The following is a 21422-nucleotide window of genomic DNA, read 5'->3' as shown; positions in this document are numbered from 1 at the left end:
GTCAAGTCCCTTCTATGTGTCAAGGAATTTTTTTAGGTACTCACAAAAAAAACAAAAAACAAAAAACAAAAACAAACAAACAAAAAAAACATCAGATTTCCACCTCTGAGGAACTCATTTATTTTCAAAATTTTCAAAGGCAACTGACTATCAGCTTAATAATGCTTTTAAACATGTTATACATTATATTGTGTAAATTATTGCAAACTGTAAACTTTCATTGCATTTTCAAATTTATTTTCTTGATTTCTCTATGAGGTTCAAAGATTGGCCCCTAAAAATAGTTTATAGGGGATTTCCTCTAAGGTGTTGTGGTTGCCAAACAAATTGGGAGAGGGGCAAGAAGGGGAGGGAAAGAGACAGAGATAGACAGGAAGAGAGAGAGATAGAGAACCAGAGAACATTTGGGTAGAGAGATACCTTAGGGTATTAGGTCTAATTATTTTCATATTGGTTTTAGGCAATTCCATAAAAATGTATTTTGTAATGTTATTAATTTATAACTGGCTAACACATTGCTTACTGATGAATTTACTCAGTATTATATACACATGATTGCCTCTATTAATCCTTAAAATTAGAAGAGTATGAGAATTAAGTAACACTGGACAATGCCCAGAAGGAAAAAGAAAAAAATAATTATTTCAGGAAATTTTATTCAAAATTAATACTTATACTCACCTCCAAAATTTCTTCTTTCAATCTAGCTACAAGGCTCTGGTAATCTCAATAGACCATTTAAATTAAAAAAAATAAATAGTAATGTACCTTTGGGGTAGATTTCCATATTGAGGTACTTCAATATCCTCTAAACAGGGATTGGATACTTCTTTGTGCTTTCAGAATAAAGTCTGAAGGTTGAAATAATAACTATCTTTTTTTTTTTTTCCTAATCATGCAGGTCTTCAAAAGTAGAAACTATTATAGGAAAATGCTTTCTAAGAGGAGGTTGTCATGCATAAATAGTAATCTAACATAAAGAAACCAATTTTAAAGCCAACATATTGTTTAGATGCCTGGGAGGCTCAGTCACTTAAGTGTCTATCTCTTGATTTTGGCTCAGGTCATGATCTTAGGGTCATGAGATCAAGACCCATGTTGGACTCCATTCTGGATGTGGAGCCTGCTTGGGATTCTCTCTCTCTCTCTCCTCTGCCACTTCACTTACTCTCTCTCTCTCTAAAAGTAAAATAATAAAAAAAACATATTGTGCAAATATGTCAGGAGCTCCAGACATGATTTTTGTTTATTTCTTCTAGGACTATAATGACCATTCCTCCTTTTCAATCCCTCTCTCATGTAGCTCATTTCTGAGAAGAATGAAGTGCAGTGCTCACATTCCCCCCAAAACGATGCAAACACTTGCTGATACGATACACATGTGTTGTTTCCTTGAAGTGTCCTTGTTTTACTTAAATTAATAGCCACAGGCTAACATTGTCTGAAAACATCCTGTGTCCAAATGTCAGACCAAGTGGCTTTGTTTGGAGCCAACTTGTCTTTGGAACAAAAAGAGTTTCGCTTTATTCTTCTGGTTGGCATGTTGTGCCACAATACAGTTTTTATTCAAATTAGAGTCTTGAGGTCCCAGATGTAACTGTGTACATGGAACAAGAAAGAGGTATCATAGTGGAGAGCATCACTGTGTGACTTCTGAAGTCTCAATGACCCAGCTGGAATCCTGGCTACAGTACTCGATTGTAATGGGAGCCACTGTGCTTCAAAATTCTTTCCTCAAAAAATGAATATAATAAGTCTAACCATTTCATAAAGCTACTATAATGTCTGAATGAGTGAAAGCCTATCAAATGCTTAGAGTAGTGCCTAACAAACCAAAATGACTGTCAGCGTTTTTGTAGTTACTTCTATCGTTATTTCTTAGATGATTAATTTTTGAGAAATTTAGGAAGACTTCCATATAGTTCAAATTAGTTTATCAAAATTTTCCATTTGGATTTGAATCCTAAATTCCAGCTTGTTTTTAATTACTATTTCTCTTAATTTGTTCTTGTACATTAACTTCCCTCTATGACCTAAAATAATCTAAATAATTAGCAGTATATCTAGTGACATATTTATCTAGCTATCACTCAATTAATATAAATAAGGATCTGAGGTGAATGAAATGTTCTTCATATTCATGGAGATATGTATTACTGGGTTATATTGCTAAATTACACATACTTTTTAGGAGTTTGCATGGTTTTTCTACATTAGGACAATTTATTTATTTGCCCTGTTCTTTAATACAGTAGACCTTACTATTCAGGATTCCTACCACCTAATATATACATCCCCCCCACCGCCACCCCCTTACCTGAAGTTTCATTTTTCATAGTTTCAATTATGACTGTGGTCAACTGCAGCCCAGAAACAGTTGATTCTTCTTCTGACCTCTGTTAAGAAGGTCAATGGTAGCCTAGAGCTCTGTCACAATGCCAACATCATTCACTTCAATTCATCTCATCCTGTAGGCATTTTATCATCTCATACCATCACAAGCAGAAAAGTGAATACAATACAGTAAGATATTTTGAGAAAGATGGTATTTACATAATTTTAATACAGCATGTTATAATTGTTTCATTTTATTATTAGTTATTGTAGTTAATCTCTTGCTGTCCTATTTTTTAAAAATATTTTATTTATTCATGAGAGACACAGAGAGGCAGAGACACAGATGGAGGGAGGGAGAGGCAGGCTTCCTGCAGGCAGCCAGATATGGACCTCGATCCTGGGACCCCAGGATCACACCCTAAGCCAAAGGCAAATCCACCACTGAGCCACCCAAGCATCCCTGCTGTACCTAATTTATAAATTAACCTTTATCATAGGTAAGTATAGGAAAAAACATAGTGTGTATGGGGCTTGGTACCATTTGTAGTTTCAGGCATCCACTTGGGATCTTGAATATGGGGGATGATGGGGGGCCATTATACTATATTATATAGCTTTGTGTTTACATATAATATACATACAAAGTACACATATTGCAGGTATTTTAAAAAACTGAATATGCTTTGGAACTTGGAACTAAATCGAGAAACTGATGATAAACAAACCTGCGAAGCCCCCTATTCTTAATTCCAGTCACTAAACTCACCCCAAGGGAAACCACTGTCCTCATCTCTGACAAGATAGACCAGTTTCATCTGACTTTCTATGTGGCTAGGACTATACTCTTTCTTCTCTGTAAGTGAAATCTTTGCAAGATTTTTCATTTAATGATGTTTTTGAGACTCAACTATGTTGTAGCATGTAGTTATGGGATTTTTTTCTTATTTATCTAGACTCAGGAATATTTTGCTCTATGAATATACCATAATTTACCATTTTAGTATAGATGGTCAATTGAGTAATGTCCAGTTTGGGGCTTTTATAAAAACAAAAATGCTGCTAAGATTTAGTATGCTTTAGTACTCAGCATATTTCTAGAAGTGAAATTACTATAGGATTCTAAACCTTGGCACTATTGATACTTTGGGGATGGATAAGGCTTTCATTGCAGAGGTTGTTCACTGTTCTTCAGTAGGATGTTCTGCAGCACCTCTGACCTCTACCCAGTAGATTTCAGCAACACTTCTCCCTTCAGCTAGGACAATAAAATTTTTTCTCCAGAGATAACCAAATGTTCTCTGGTGGACAAGTTGCTCCCAGTTGGAAAACACTGAATCATTGGATCATAGAATGTGCATGAGTTTAGATGCAGTAGAGAGAATTCGATAATTCTCCAAATTATTGTATCAATCCCCAACCCATTAAGAGTGTATGAGTGTTCTATTTGCTCTAAAATCTTGCCAAATCCAGTGCTTTCCATTTATTTTTATGTAATTTTAGCTGTACAAGTGGACATGTGTGATGTATTATTTTGGGTTTGATTTGTATTTCTGGATGACAAATGAAGCTGAACATCTTTTGAGATGTTTCTTAGCCATGATTTACCAATTTTGCAAAGTGTCTTTTGGAGTATTTATCCTCTTTTCATGTTGAGACAGCTGCCATTTCCTTACAGATTTGTAGAAATTATTGAAGCGTTTGGAAGTTAGGCAATAAAAAATAAAATAATAAAAATCAGTCTGCAATATGCTTTTACCCTTTCTTTGTAGTATCTTTTGTTGAATAGATAGTTTTAATTTTAATACAGTTTGTTTTAGCAGTTTTTCTGTAATGGTAAAATTTTTTTTTTCTCTTGTTTAAGATATACTGCCTGTATGGTCCTGGGATTGGGACCTGTGTTGGGATCCCTGACCAACGGGGAGCCTGCTTCTCCTTTTCTGTCTCTCTCTGCTTCTCCCCCTGCTTGTGCTCTCTCTCTCTCAAATAAATAAATAAAATTGTTAAAAAATTAAAAAGTGAATATATTGTAATTTTTTTGAGAAATGTACTCTCTTTGCTCAAATTTATTTTGTAAAATTCAACTTAGAATTCCCCTCTTCTTTTTGCTGTCTGTAGAGTATATATAGTGATGACTACTTTTTTTTGTTACTGATTACTGAGAATGGTAGCTCTTTTTAAATTAATATGTTTTCCCAATAGCTAATATATTTTATTAATCTTTCAAGGAATCATGTCTGATTTTGTTAATTTTCTGTATCATGTGCTTATTTTCCTTTTATGAAAGCATAACTTACTCAAATACACACAAAGCAAGATGTCAAAATCATAAATATGCAGTTTAATGAATTATGTGTATACACATCTAGATCAAAACATATTCAAGATACAGCCCTTTTCTATTTGTGGTGTAAATGTATTTTCCAACCATGTGACTTGTTTAGCAATTTTTTTTCAATTTCTATGCTATTGAGATGTAGTTTGCTTATAAAAAATGCACTGAACTTTTTAAATTTATTTAAATTTCAGTTAACATACAGTGTAATATTAGTTTCAGGTGTATAGTATAGTGATTCAAAACTTCCATACAACACCTGGTGCTCATCACAAGTGTACCCTTCATCCCCATCATCTATTTAAGCCATCCCCCCACCCTCTTCCTCTCTGTTAACCCTCAGTTCTACATATTAAGAGTCTATTTCTTGGTTCACCTCTCTCTCTCTCTCTCTCCCTTTGCTCATTTGTTTTACATATGCGTGAAGTATGCTCTAGCTCCATCATGGATTAGAAGAACAAATATTGTCAAAATGTCTATACTAACCCAATGTCTATATTAATCTACACATTTAATGCAATCTCTTTCAAAATATCAACAGCATTTTTCACAAATCTGGAATAAACAATTCTAAAATTTTGCAGAACGACAAAAAACTCGAAATAGCTAAAAACAAACGAACAAAAAAAACCCCCAAAAACCTTAAAAAAAGAAGAGGAAAGCTGGAGGCATCACAATTCTGGATGTCAAGTTATATTAAAAAACTGTAGTGATCTAAACTACATGGTTCTGGCACAAAAACAGACACAAAGGTCAATGGAACAGAATAGGGAACCCAGAAATGAACCCACAACTATATGGTCAATTAATCTTTGACGAAGTATGGCAGGTTTTTTTATTACTCTTATATCCTATAGTTTTGCTAAATTTGCTTACAGAGTCTTTGCTTTTCTTTTATATTCCTTATAAATATCTACACATGCAATGATGCAATGTAGTATATATAAAGGCAATGTCATATCATCCTTTTTAATTATTATGCCCTTCATTTAATTATATTATCTCTTGTACTGTGTAAGATCTCCTATTATTAACATAATAATAAACTCATACAGTGAAAATAGATATTCTTGCTCTTCTTAGGTTCCATTATTAGGGAAACTATTCTGTCTTTCGACATAAAGTATGATGGTGACTGAAATTTTCTATTTGTTTGCTTTTTTAGAGAAATCCTTTTCATATTGAAGAAATATTCTTCTTTTCTTACTTTTATAATCGATAGATTTTAAAAGGTTGATATTTCTAAGACTATGTTCTCTGATCATAATGAGACAAAGCTAGGAATGAATATGTATATATCTATGTATAAACAAGTATTTTTAAAAAGCTTGCACAGAAATTAAAAAAGTATATAATTCTAAGTTATTCATAGCTTAAAGAATTAAGTGGAAATCATAAAAGAATCTGCAAAAGAACAATGAAGTTATGACATACAAATCTTGACAGATGCAAATAAAACAATGCTTCTAGGGAAATCAATAGCCTTAAATACATGTTAGAAACAACCAAACAAAGAAAAAATATGGCTGAAAATCAGTGATTTAAACTTCAGTATAAGGGCACTTGAGAGGCTCAGTGGTTGAATGTCTGCCGTTGGCTCAGGTTGTGATGCCGGAGTCCTGGGATCAAGTCTTGTATCGGGCTCCCACAGGGACCCTGCTTCTCCCTCTGCTGTGTCTCTGCCTCTCTCTCTGAATCTTTCATGAATAAATAAATAAAATCTCTTGAAAAATAAAAAGTGAACTTCAATATCAAGAATATAGAAAATGGGGATCCCTGGGTGGCGCAGCGGTTTGGCGCCTGCCTTTGGCCTAGGGCGCGATCCTGGAGACCCAGGATCGATTCCCACGTCGGGCTCCCGGTGCAAGGAGCCTGCTTCTCTCTGCCTGTGTCTCTGCCTCTCTTTCTCTCTCTGTGACTATCATAAATAAATAAAAATTAAAAAAAAAACTTTAAAAAAATATAGAAAATGAAATAAAAGTAACAGTGAAATAAAATAGAAGAAAAAATACATTTATATAGTATATAAATATAATTTAAAACAAATGGATTTTCCCAATCTAACCAGCTAAAGAAGCTGATTCTGCACATATCCTACCCCTATCCACAATGATGAATCTGGAAAATGTATCCATATGGAACACGTAACAGTACAGGGCTACAGTCCTTGAGAGGAGGGAAGTGCTCATATTGAACACCTCTTTCAAGATGGATTCTTCCTTGGAAGCATTTTCCAAACTGTTGATGAGACCTAGAGAATCCATGATTTAAGTAGCAGCCACCTGGTAGAGGAAATAGAAATTCAAATTCGGGAATCCTAATACAACTGGGATTTGAAGACTAGCATACAATAAGCAAAGGCATCGAGGACAGCCTGGCTGTCATGATTCAGGGTCATCTGAGATGTCCCTTCACTCTTCCATCTGGACCCCAGTGTTCAGTTCCCCAAGATGTCTCTCAGCCCCGACCCCCCTCCCTCAGCCTTGGAGAATTATGCCCAGAGTGCTCAGAGGGGTTTTCTTTCTCTCTTGCACTTTCCTCAACCTTCTTCATGCCCATCTCTCTGTGCCATGCTGTGGCTCTTCCATTTCTCCTCCAGCCATTGGCTCTTTTTCTAAGTTTCTCCTGGATTTTTGGCTCATTTTGGTCTCCAGAAGGACATGCCTCTAGAAGGTCTAGCCTCAGCAGGACCTTGCCGGCTCTCCAGGCCTGCCACAAACTTCCATGAGAGTACGTGGTGAAGGCTAGAGGTTGGAAACTCATACACATTTTATTTGCATCTGGGGATTCTTAGGATTCTGAAACGTCATGCCGGAACACGCTTGACCATTAAAAATGTATAGGAAGTTTAGCTGGGTTTTCTTTAGTTTCTGGAGTCTCTCTCTTCTATGGGCTGTTCAGCCATGAAAGCAAACATGTTTTCATCCCTTTTCTTACTCTCTGGACATGAATTTAGTTTGGATTCTCTGCATCTTCAGGCCTACTATGGAGTTCAAAAGGCAATGCTTTCTGAGTTATCCTGCTTGTTCTCAATTGTTAAATACAGAGCAACATTTTCTTATAAGTTCTAAGTTGAAACAAAAGTTCTCAGTGTACTTTTAAGGTTTCTTTTCCCTTTGGCTTTGGTAGTGAGCAGTTTGGGGTTTGTTTGGTTTGGTTTTATTTTATATGCGCAGGTACGATTCTATTTGCATTTACTTTGGTTAGACTTTTTCTGCCTTGTTTATCCATTGAGTTTATGTTTGTGAATTACTGGTTTTCTTCACTTTTGTAGACGTCACAGCCATTATTCTTTTGAATCCTACACCTGCCCACGTACTCTGCCCTGCTATTTCTGGGATTCCACTTATCTGTGTGCTAGAACTTCTTAACATGTCTAGGATATTTCTTACCCCATCCTGTTTTCCATTTTCCCCTCTGTCATCTTTCTCTCTGTGCTTCACTTTGGATATTTTCTGTCAACCTATCATTATGACCCATCATTTTGTGTTCCAGGGTATACAAACTGCTGCTAAAGCTATTCACTTTATATTTAACTTCAGACATTTTATGGTTAGTCTTTCATTCATTTTTGTAGATTACAAATCTCTGTTAAAAGTCTTAATGATTTCTTCTATAAAGCCCATTTTTCATGTTTTTTAACACACTACAAAAAGACCTTGCATTTAATTTTGTCTACTAATTCCAGTATCTCTATTATCTGTGGGTCATCCGTTCTTTAGCTTCTCTCTTGATATTGGTCACATTTCTTTTGTCTTTGTACACTTAATGTTTTTATCCATGTCAGATATCATTATAAAAGAATGACAGGTGTCTCTTGATGATGTCATGCCGCCAGAAATAGTTCCCATTTTCTTTGTTAAATAGGGTGAAGAGCAGGTAACTTCAATTCAACCAGAAATTGTGTGTTAACAGTTTCCTTTGAAACTGTTTCCTGTTCTTAAAGTTTATCTCTCATTAAGCTCCAATGGAGATCCTGTTGCATATCTATCTTTTTAGTTCTGAAAATAGTGATGATTAATTGGCACTTTATAGTTTCCTGCCAAGTTTTCTAGCTGACTTTATCATGGGGTTTCCAAATTTTGTAGCTATATAATTAGAGAGAATAACAACATACCTAATGCAGTGATGGTTTACTAAGCCCTCAAAGATTATGGGATATTTCACTCATTTTTAGATTAAGATTTTGGTCTAATTTTCTTTGCAGTGCTAGAATAAAACAAATATTCTAGAGCCATAGCCAGTTATGCCTTTGGTATCACTTAATTTAAAATTTTGCCATGTCAAGTTTTGAGACCACTGACATCTTTATCTGTTCATAACAGAGGCATATAAGTTTTATCTTAAAATTACTTGCCCTTCTTGGGGATTTAGTTCTCTCCACACTTTTTGATTCTATATTTTTCTGTTGTGCCCTAAACATATATTTTTATACATAAGTGCCTATTTATAAATGGCTCTATTCATTTGTTAGAGCATCAGTGTTACCTTTTTTTGTTTTAAGTCAATTTCCATTACTGTAAAATGTAGTAGCCATATTGCTGTAATTATATAGTTTGGTAATTTTTGTAAGCTATACATATAGCTTTGAGGTAGAAAGTTTTCTATATATAAAATAAAATGTTTATTCAAAATGTGTTCAAATGCTATCTTACATGGTTAGTAGTTAACTGTTCTGACTGTTCCAAATATCCTATAGAGTCATATACATAACAGAAATTTAAAAGCCTATATTTAAAAATAATGTTATTCTATGTTTTATGAAAAATAATTCCTGCCTTTTAGGGAAAAACACAAATTAATAATCAATATGAAAGAAATATCCTGCATAGAAAATAAGCTATCAAAATTGAGTCTCAAGTAGGGCAGTCCTCTATATTTCACATTCAAAAGAGGTATACAAACGTATCTAAGCTGTCTTAACATTTACAATGGATATAAGCTTAAAAAGTTATGACACCATAAATGAAAACTTAATGGCCTGATGAGCTCTCACATTGTCTACATGTCATAGTGCTGTTGTTCAATACTTGAACATATGGCAAGTGTAGCCCTCCAATGCACTTCAGTTTGCTAGTAACTATGTTTTAATCATTACGTTGGTCTTTTTATTTTTATAAGATTTTATTTATTTATTTGAGAGAGAGAGAGAGAGAGAGCATCAGGGGGGAAAAGGACCGAGGGAAAGGGAGAAGCAGACTTCCCACCTAAGTAGGGAGCCGAGCGTGGGGCTAGATTTGAGGACCCTGAGATCATGACCTGAGCCAAAGGCAGATGCTTAACCAAATGAGCCACCCAGGTGTTCCACCATCACATCTGTCTTGCGTCTGGTTTTATATTTTTCTTTGTTTGTGAGATGTGAAGTTTTTCAATAAAAAAGTTTAAAGTTTGGGACACCTGGGTGGCTCAAAGGTTGAGCATATGCCTTTGGCTCAGGGTGTGATCTTGGAGTCCTCGGATCAAGTCCCACATCGGGCTCCCTTCATGGAGCCTGCTTCTTTCTCTGTCTCTCTCTCTCTGTGTCTCGCATGAATAAATAAAGTCTTTAAAAAATTAGCCTTTAAAAAAGTTCAAAGTTCATGCAACATAATAAACATGGACGCATGTCCTTTGAAGAACTTTTCAGTTTATATCCAAGACATTTTGTCATATCATTTTCTTCTTAAAAACCTTCTTAATAAATTAAACATTTCAACTGATCATGAGAAGGAATATTAATGAACACCAGACTCCCGTTTATTTTCCCCATCAGGAATTTACCACATTGCCCAATAACTTTACCATAGATATCTCAAATTAAAGCATATATTATGTATATCTCATAATACCTTTAAGAGTTAGAGACAGAAGACATCTACACTCAAAAAGTGGTGAGATATGTAACAGTTGCCTTTTCCCCGCAATATGAGAAGATATAAATCTTTAGTTTTGCTTCCAATAAACTTATTATTGCTTCCAAACAATGTTTCTTTCAAATACGATTTAGACCTTGATAGGAAGGAATGAAAATTCAATGAAATATGAAAACTCAGACTACCACTTTCTAGTCTATATATGTGTAATATTTTTTGTGACCTTCATGAAGATTAGTATCTATAAACTCTGAATAGAACCTATGTCCTTTCTGTGTCTGACTGATATTTCCTTTGATGGATTGAATGTAACTTCTCGCTCCTCTTGATCTTGTCTCCCTTTCTCTCTCTTCCTCTCTCTCTCTGTCTCTTCCTGTATGTGTGTATGTGTATGTGTGTGTGTCTGTCTGTCTGTCACTCCTCTCCCAGGTAAGGGCACAGGAAGGAGGCAGCTGTTGCAAATCAGGAAGAGAGTTCTCATCAAAACCTGAGCCCTATAAAAACTTGATCTTGAACTCTCCAGGTTCCATAATTAGGAGACAATAAATTCAAGTCACCCAGTCTATGGCATTTTGCTATGACAGCTCAGGCAGACAGACAATCTAGGACTGTGTTGGAAAGAGACTGAGTTGCGGCCTTGGTAAGGGTTGGCTCTTATTCACCACAAATACTTCACTGTTTCATCTAGGAGCCTGATACACAACCATGGGATTTCTGTATGTTGTGGGGTCTTCAACTCTAGCCTTTTTTTCACAAAATTGTAAAGATCCACATTTTTTTTTAAGAGCCTGTGCACATTGGTTTTTAGTTTCCGGCCCCACATAGGCCCAACGATAAATAAACCTCCTGAGTGGAAACGTGTCTGAGGCCCCCGGGTTTCTATCACAGGCTATTTTGGGTTCTCTGATGGTCACTTATTCTCCCCACAGTCCTTGTAAGTTTTGTGCAGTGCTTTAGGGTACGCTCAGCCTCCTGCCTGCACTCAAAATTAGCAAATGCACCCAGAAAAAAGTGGTTACAGAACCCAGCTCACTTCTTTGAACATCTTGTTTCCCTAGACTCAGTCTCTCTCTGCTTTGACATGACTCTAATGCTATCATATGGACAATTAGGATTTGTCTACCTGTTTGTTGCTGTTGTTTTTGTTTTTATCATTTCACAGACAGAAATATTGATCAGATACTTAATTTATCAAGAAGTGAAACCAGTTCAGATACTTTAAATATTGTTTTTTTTACCTTAGATTATTGAAATAAATTTGGTTTTGTATTTAATTTTTTAAATCAAATCTTCCTTAACTGTAGCTCTTACTATGCCAAATATAAAAAGTACTGATATAGATTTTTTTTGTTCAAATACCACTTGTACTTATATCCATGAATATTATACATTTAACTCAAAATTTAGAGTTAAAAGCAACATTTTATTTAATTTTTAAAAAGATTTTGTTTATTTATTTGAGAGAGAGAGAGAGAGCATGAACAGGGTGGATGTGCAGAGGGAGAGGGGGAAGCAGACTTCCCCCTGAGCAGGGAGACCAATGTGAGGCTCGATTCCAGAACCCTGAGATCATGACCTGAGCTGAAGGCAGATGCTTCAGTGACTGAGTCACTCAGGTGCCCCTAAAAGCAACTTTTTAATTTGCATTTCAATCACAGATCTGTGTTTGGGAACATATTGTCAAAAGTAAAACAGAAACTTTTTAAGTTTCAAAACAGGAGCTGTTTTAATTCTATGTTAATAGTGTGGGGGCCATTTAAATGGTTATATGGTGAGTGGTCTTAGGAGAGACCCTTGAAACATATCTTCCTGAATTCTAATAATACCACTTTCCTACTTTCTGTGACTGCCTAACTGTACCCCTCTCTACCTCGTTCTTCTGACCTATAAAGTTGGAAAAATAATTTTCCCTACTTCCTAGATTATTGTGAAAATTAAGAAAGTTAATTTGTTTAACTTTAATACATTTATATGCCAAAGCCTTAAACCTCATATGATAATATTTAGATATTGGGGCCTTTGAAATATAAGTAGGTTTAGATGTGGTTATAAGAGTGAGACCTTCATGACAGGATTAGTGCCCTTATAAGAAGAGACACCAGAGCTCACTCCCTTTCTTTCTCTCTCTCTCTCTCTCTTTTATTCTCTCTCTTTCTCTTGTCCTCCCACTTCCCCTTTTCTCCCTCTTTTCCCCAGCCACGTGAGAACACAGTGCGAAAGTGACAGTCTATAAACCTAGAAGAGTGGCCTCCTCAGAAACCAACCATTCTGGAAACTGATATAGGACTTCTAGCCTTCAGAACTGTAAGGAAATAAATTTCTGTCACAAGTCAGTGTTATATTGCGGGAACACAGGTTAGATAGTGTCCTGCCTGTAGTAACATTTCATGTAATCACATTCTCCAGTTCATAAGAATCACGGTAAGATTCAGTGGAACGAAAGTATATTAGTTAGTTTTCAAAGTGTGTCTTCTAAACTTGTGGATAACTTATGAGTGCAAAAAATATAGCTTCATTATAACATTTTACTTTATACAGAATTTCTTGTTTTAACTTGGATTTTAATTTCAAAGTAAAACCAATTTCTGTAAAGAGCATAAATTTATCATTGTCCTTTGACATTATTGCATAACTCATTGATCCATATCCTCCTCTTCAGCCATAGAAATCTCTGCTCTTAAGCTGAGGTGACTTTTCTGGAACATGAAAAAAATGTAGAACTTTCAGACCTGATTTAATTTGCTCATATCTTGAGAACCTAACTTATTCTATACTACTCTTCAGGGGCCAGGTATTTACCGGGTGCATTCACTTTTTAAAGGTTGATTACTAGATTTTATTCCTGTTACAATTTGAACATCAGGGGAAGACAATTTGATGACAGGATATAATCTACAGAATGAGTAGATTTTTCATAATTTTACATAAAATACATTTGGCTATATAGTTAAGATCTCAATGGTATTGAGAATAACATTCCCATAGAGTATTTTTAAAGTAATAATTAATACTTAAGCTCTGGAATACTTAAGAGGACATGTTATCATTATTTGGATATATAATTAAAAAGAAACATGTTGATAATCAGCTTGGGTCACACCACAGAATTATTGGACAGTTAAGCATAGAAAACAAGTTTTCACTGAAATTCCAATGATGACATAAACTCAAGTTCCAGGGTTAAATTGCTTAGGAAATACATTTTAAAAATCAACAAAAATTGAATTAAGAAAATCTATAAGGTAGAAGGGAAAGTTGTGCGTGTGTGTGTGTGTGTGTGACAAACAAAATAATACATATTTGAAAAATGAGTTATCTAGAGTATCCAAAGTATAAGTTCTTTATATTTCACATTCAGTTACTATCTTTTCTTTCTTGATGGAGACTAATGGTCAGTCTGTATGCAGCACCTTGTGAAATTGTGGTGAATATATTATGAGCCAGCAAAAACTGATGTTGAGACACAGGTACAAACAAAAAGACATGGTGACCACCAAATTTTTTATTGACAATAAATTTTATTGTTTTCTTGTGTGTGTGTGTGTGTGTGTGTGAGAGAGAGAGAGAGAGAGAGAGAGAGAGGGAGAGACCTTAATTTCTTTATTGGAAAATTAATTTTTCCTTTTATGTGAATATTTATTTTTCTTTTAAAAAGATCTGAATTTTTTTTGCATAAGTAAATAGGCATTAAAATTCTACTAACGGAAGTTGTGAATTAATATATACCTTACACCCAGTAACTTGAAGAAAAGTTGACTTTGTAGCCAAATAAGTTAGGTAAGGATTAATTTTATTTTTACAAGAGTGACAAACTTTACACAGGGAAGAAGCTAACATACACTTTACACTTCCTTTTGCCATTAAATAGTCTTGGTTCAAATATTAATATTTATGTGAGGATTTGTTTCTGAGCTCTTGATTCGGTCCCATTGATCTATGGGTCTCTTTTTATGCCAGTGACATACTGTTTTGATTACCATAAGTTTGTAGGATAGTTATCTTGTTGATTGTTCAGCAGCCATTTACATTCATACTATTTCTCTTTGAAAAGTTCCAAAGTTGAAAAAATTCATAATTCATATCTTACACAAGACATGCCACATTAGATTTCACATATTCCAGTTTGATTTTTCATTTCATTCAATGAAAAATCAACTAATTGTTGATTGTTAATATTTTCTCTTCTCTTAGTTCCACTAGGATATTTTAGAATGTCTGGAATCTTAAGCCACAACATATAAGAAAGTTGCTAGAAAACAGGGGAGACAGTGGAGCCACTTAGGAATTTTGTACAAGTCATAATCGTCTACCTCTGTTTAGGGCCACTGTAGCTATTAAAATACAATAAGGCTATTATTATACAAGAGCTTTGCTCTGATCTTATCACATTTTAACCTATAAACTTCACACAGGTTATGTATTCTTATTAAGTCTTGGGGCAATCATTTATAAAGTTCAAATAAAAATATATCTCCTGGAATGAATCTAAGTATATGATTTCTTTTTTTTTAAGTATATGATTTCAAATGAATTTATAACACTATAAATTAGAAATATAGATGAAAAGTAAAATACTGTATTACTCAGCAGATGTACCCAATGCTCCCACTTGTCTTTATACGTATTACTCTCTCTGGCATGGGGTTTTATTTTTCACACTCTTCTGAAACTTAAAGAAAAAAGTATTGACCCATAAGATAGATGGGAATAATGGAGGTTGTGCATTATCTCAATGTAGAATGATAAAATCCTTCAAATATATGACCTTAATAGGAATTTTCTTAATTCCTTGTAGGTACTATATTGTTCCATGCTTTCTTGCCTCTATCATGTGGTTTCTATTTATGGCACTGTTTTCTCCAGTCTCTATCTCTAGTTAATTCATAGCCAATAATTCTCAAATGTTACTAAAGTACTGAGTCATTTAGGAAGACTTCAAGTAGTTATTGCATCATATTATTTTACAATTATATTTACCTATTTTAATAAGGACAATCTCTTTAAAGTGTGAATTTCTACTTACCCGCAACTTAAGAAATATGAATAACTCAATGTGGGTATTTGGGAAACTCATGAAACTGGACTGTTGCCTTAGCATATTTCAGTACTTTCTCATCACTGTTGTCAAGATACATTTCAAAGTCAATAACATACAGGACAAATACCATTTGGACAATTTTTTTTTCCATTCAACATTCCTGTTATGTGTGTGTGTATGTGTGTGTGTGTTGATTAGATTAGGGAGTAAGATTTCTGAAATAATCCGGAGACATAGGTAGGATTTGAATCAGAGGGTGTGTTACAGAAATTTTTATTATCTTTTAATTCTCGTTATATAGCAGCAAGCAGAGTCATCTAAATAGTTCACTTAAGGTTTAGAATCTCATTAAGAAATTTTTCATACTGTGAGGAAGAAGAATCATTGATTCGCTTTATATTTTAAATATGACTTTTAAAGTTTTTACAGATTCTTTTCTTCCTCTGAGGAGAAAGGTATAACTCTGATAATTACACTGTTTTTCACAAATTATCAGAAGGACGTAAAATGTATTTACTGACATTAAAAAAGTTACTCTATTGGCATCATTATTTGCTAATGAGCTTGTTTTGGAATGTTTGCAAGCTTATGTGACAGGCTGACATTTTATTATATGAATAAGGTCAGCCCTGTTACTTAGTCTATGAAAGAAAAAAAAAACTCTTCTTGAAAGGTGAAGCTATTAAATGCATTTGACCCAAAACTAGCTTTAAAATCAAGAAATGGCACCTCAGATTCATGTAGCTACTCTAACCTATGAGGTGGAGTTTCAGCAATTATCAGGTAATGTCAGCAGGTAGATTGAGGATTGAGATCACCCATGTTAAAGGTTATGTTCAAACTAATTTTTGAATGGCACAATGGCTATTATTTTAGAGACAGGCATACAGAGTTATAAGTGGAAATGTAAAGGCTACTCAGTCTTCTTTGCAGCCCTCTTGCCTTCATCACCCATTGTCATTAAAGATATCTAGATTGCTATAAGCAGGAGCTCTAGGGAGTAATTACACACTATTTTTAGGGGTCTCAGGTGCCAGAAAGAGAACTTGGAGTTTGGTCTTTAAGACATGAGGAGATTTAGGAGAGTTCAAATAGATCTCTGAGATGGTGAGATTTATTTATTTTTACTAATGTTGGTCTTATGACAGTAGAATAAATTGGAATGGAAAAAAAGTACATTTAAAAAGCATTACTCAGTAAAAAGGCAATTTTAGAGTCCTCAATTATGAAGTTATCCCTTTCTGCCAAATGCATTAATCCCATTATAATAATTTGCAAGTTGATGAAGTTGATTATTATGATACCATCTAATTGCTATAATACAATTTGGTATATGAGAAGACGGAAAGAAAGTAGCCTTTTTTCACTAGTGATTCAAGAAAAGGATTGTGGGATGGGTATAATATAAGCATTATCTCACAGGATCAGCAGTATTTGGAGAGAGAGAAATGCAGTATTATGCTTTAACCCTCTAATTGGAGGCACCCAGTTGGATCCTTGTATGCCTCCCTTGCATGCTTTGAGAATGGTAAGCGCTCAGGGAGAGTGGACTTTATTCTCATGCATCAGCTCTTCCTTCATTAACGAAGCCAACACATTTTTGGTGTATTTGGGTACAATACAGTAGTTGAGAACCTCAACCTCAATATACAAGACACACAAACTACAAGAAATAATATAATAGTCAAAAGGAGATTTAGCCTCTATGCAGGTGTGATTGATAACCTCAGACCAGATTTTCTTTTCTTTGGCTGGTATGAATTGCAACTCATGTAGGCTGAGATGAAGATCAAGGATATAAGAGAGAACACAATGAAACCAGGAGAGCCAGTGGGAATGCAGACTACTTGAGTGTATTAGAAGCATCGGGAAGATAAGCAACAAGGACTATCAAACTCCTCAGTCATTTGATTCTTTGTTCACATTATCTTCTCAAACTGGATATTTTTTTTTTTTTTGGCAGGTAGGAATTGTAGCTCACCACGTTCAAGAGGAGGTGCCATATAAGGAGTATGGAAGGTGAAAAAGCTTGGCAAAAAGATTACTGATCTCCCAGGGAAAAAGCAGGATGCTTGATGTGTGGAGGAGACTTGAGATAGCACAGCAATGCTCAGTGGGACTCGATAGAGGAGGAGAAATCAGAGACCTGTGGCAGCATGGACTGGAAGTGGTAAGGATAGCAATTTAAAGATCAGAGCCAATTGAAAGGACCCTCAAGATCACCATTGGTACACTCAGAAAATGTTCTTCTTTTGGCCAATATTGGGGCATTTTCTTTCTGACACTGGACAAGGGAAGAATGAATGAGGGGAATGGATTTAGAATCTGCTATCATTTTTTTTTGGTAATATTTCCATAGTCACATTTATTTTAATTAATATGTCTGTTGTACTATGTGTACATGTCTGGAAAGTACAGAACATGTTGGAGAAAAAACGTTTGCTTTTGATCTTAGCCTCATATTTTGAATGAGTGTTTGAGATGTGGATTATAGTTCATTGATATAAAGATAAGTATTAACAAAATCTTGAGTATTTTAATTAGGAGGCTTGGGAACACATAAATAAGCAAAGCAAGAAAAAAGAAAACAATAAAGCCCGCTGGAGTACATGTCTCTAATTTCTCAAACATGAGTAAAGTCCACGACTGATATCTGATAAACATTAATAGATTCTACTGGGGATAGGGATAATTTTTTATATGATTTTAGTAACTGTGGACCAAATTATGTCTTCCGGACTTTATAGAATCAGAGTGTTACATGATTAGAGCATGGAAAGTAGTTGTGTAGTTCTGTCCCTGAAAATAGTGTTATAAAATAGTGTCTTCAAATTTTAGTTCCTGTTGATAATTTTTTAAATTAAATTAACTCTTATTTTTTAAATAAAAATCGTTGTATTTAAGTTGTACAGCATGATGATTTGATATAAATGTATATAGTCAATGATTACTACAGTCAAGCTAATTAACATCTTTTCCTCACATAATAAGCTTTTTTTTTTTTTCTTTTTGTGATCATAGCACCTGAAATCTACACTACAATATTCACAGGAAGTGTTGATGAGTTGTTTCCTAATTCTTTGCTGTATGTGAATGTCATAAATTATTAGATCATGTAAATCTCTTAGAATAATGTAATAAGTCTCTTACAATAAATATTTTCACAGTGTTACTATTACATACAAATTCTGAATATATCTGCCTTAAGTAGAATTACTACTGTATATTAAAAATTGTTTCATTTTTTAAGTGCAGGTGCTAATTCGATATCATACTTAAAAGCCTGTTTATTCATCATGCTTATACGGTAATTCTAACAAAAATTGTATATTTCTATTAAGTGAATACAAATCTTTCCACTATGTGCTCCAAAGTGTTCTCAGGGCTATCTATATATCCTTAATCTTACCACTTTAGTTAGTTGTCTTGGCCTCAGATTTTTATCTTTAAAATCAATTCCCTGAACTGATTAAATTCTACATCCTTTCAAATCTAGAAATCTATTATACTGAAAGCAGGTGATGATTGTTTCTCTTTATGTGTGAATTTTGTATTGTTTGGTGATAAATATTGTCTCTGAGTGGAGAGCTACAGATTCAGTGTAAGAAAAACAACAGATGGATATAAAATGAGCAAACCACAATCAAGAAAAAGATTACCTTTGAGGCTAACAGAAATCTAACTCATTGTTTGACTTATTTATCCTTCTATCTACAAAGCTTTAGCATGATGACAAACGTAACAGTTCAGCAATTGGTTGTTGTGAAGAAATTTATGCTACTTAAATTTTTAACTAAATAATGGCCTTTATTTTGTTATGATTTTGTTTACTTATTCATGAGAGACACAGTGAGAGGCAGAGACACAGGCAGAGGGAGAAGCAGGCTCCCTGTGGGGAGCCCCATGCAGGACTTGATCCCAGGAACCCGGGGTCATGCCCTGGGCCAAAGGCAGATGCTCAACCACTGAGCCACTCAGGTGCCCCACTAATGGCCTTTCTAAAATAATTTTTGTTGCCAATATTTATCCTAAACACAATGTTATTTCCTAATTTTTAATCATATTAATAAATTCACATCATCAATATTCAATGGTATTAAGAAGTCACAAAAATAGCCACATCTTAACTGATCACATTCCACTTCCCAGCCCTGCTTCTTTGAGGCAATTACTTCAACACATACTTCTATTTTTCTTTCGGGATTCCCACCATTTTTTAAATGTATGTTTTATGACCATTTCATAATTTACTGATTTTGAGCAATTTTTTAAATCAATTGACTTATGTGATAGTAAATGAAGAATTGACTACATAATAGTTTTCTCATTCATTCCCTTATCCCACTAGCATTATTACATGGTCATCTTTGATTAATCATCAATGATTTAATGTTTATGAATGTATAAATAGATCAGATAGCTGATCCAGAAAGTATTCTTTCTTATGCAACTTAAAATATTTTCCTTTAAAAGAAAAACTTTCCTTGAGGTTCATAATATGCTTTTCTTAGATATGTTTTCTTATGTTTCCATTTTTAAATTTCCTTAAATATTCCAACAGATCTATAAACACCAAGATATTTCCTAAGAGCTTCAGAAATCTGGACATTCCATTAGTTCCATTTATTCTCACATAGATCTAACTCCTGGACTGGTTTCTCCCCAGGACTATTGTAAAATACTCACATAAGGACTCCCCCTTCCTTCCAGTTCCAAAGGTATTTATTTTCTGTTCTTGAATCTGATGTCTTTCAATTTTCCCTTCTTCCAGGAGTTTAAGAAGGAAGCAGGGGCAAATTTTGGAGAATCTAAATGTTTGAAAGGAGCTTTGTTTCCTAAACTTCTATTGAATGGATAGTTTGAATATAGAAATTGAGATTGGAAATCACTCTTCCTTAGAAGTTTGAAGGCATCGCTCATTTTTTCCTCCTGACTTTCTACTTTCCTGCTTAGGACTGATTCCATTTCAATTTTTGATCCTATGTATTTAAGCCATTTGTTTCCCCACCCACACACAAGATCGGAGGACCTCTCTGTTTTCTCACTAAGAAATGTTAGTAAAGGGACACCTGGGTCGCTCAGTTGGTTAAGCATCTGCCTTAGACTCAGGTCATGGCCTCAGAGTTCTAGGCTCCCTGCTCAGTGGGGAACTCTCTCCCTCTGCCTGCTGCTTGTGCTGCTTGTGCTGCCTACTTGTGCTCTCTCTGTCTTTCTGTCTCTCTATGCCAAATAAATAAAGTCTTAAAAAATATATTGGATTTGTCTTGTCTCGTCTTCTGTGTCTGAAAATGTTCTCCACATTATCTAAATCTGGTTTCTCATTTTGCAACCTCCACTGTTTGGATATTGGACATTCTAGCACATTCCTTATTTTGTCTTATATTTTTTCTGGTATGTTCTTCTTTTTTGTTTTTATTATATTTTCTGAGAAAGTCCCTAAAATCACCCTCCATGTCATAAAGAATGTCTATATATTTGAGATCTTTCTTATTTCCATTTATGTTATATATTGTTCTTGCTGTCTGGCTAGAATTTTTCTTTTAACTCTCTGAGAAATATTATGTGTTTTCTCTTCAAAAGTTTTCTTTTTCATCCCCGGATTGTCCATTTCCTCCAATTCCCCAGACTTTCCTAGACCTTTATCTTGATTGTCAGTTTTGGTTCCTCTAATATTAAAATATTTCCTCAAACATATCACATCCTTGACTGTATATTTTTATATTCAAACAATAAGAAGTCAATTGACAGTAGTGTCTGTGGTGTGTGTGTGTGTGTGTGTGTGTGTGTGTGTGCATACCTCACTGAAGAGTGATCAGTTAGACGGGATGCCTGGATTTTTATTTATTTTTTAGTGTCTTTGTAA

The sequence above is a fragment of the Canis lupus genome, chromosome 4 (assembly GCF_003254725.2).
Source record: "Canis lupus dingo isolate Sandy chromosome 4, ASM325472v2, whole genome shotgun sequence".
In the NCBI taxonomy this organism is placed as follows: domain Eukaryota; kingdom Metazoa; phylum Chordata; class Mammalia; order Carnivora; family Canidae; genus Canis; species Canis lupus.
The sequence above is the reverse complement of the archived record's forward strand: the minus strand, read 5'-3'. Positions refer to the sequence as shown.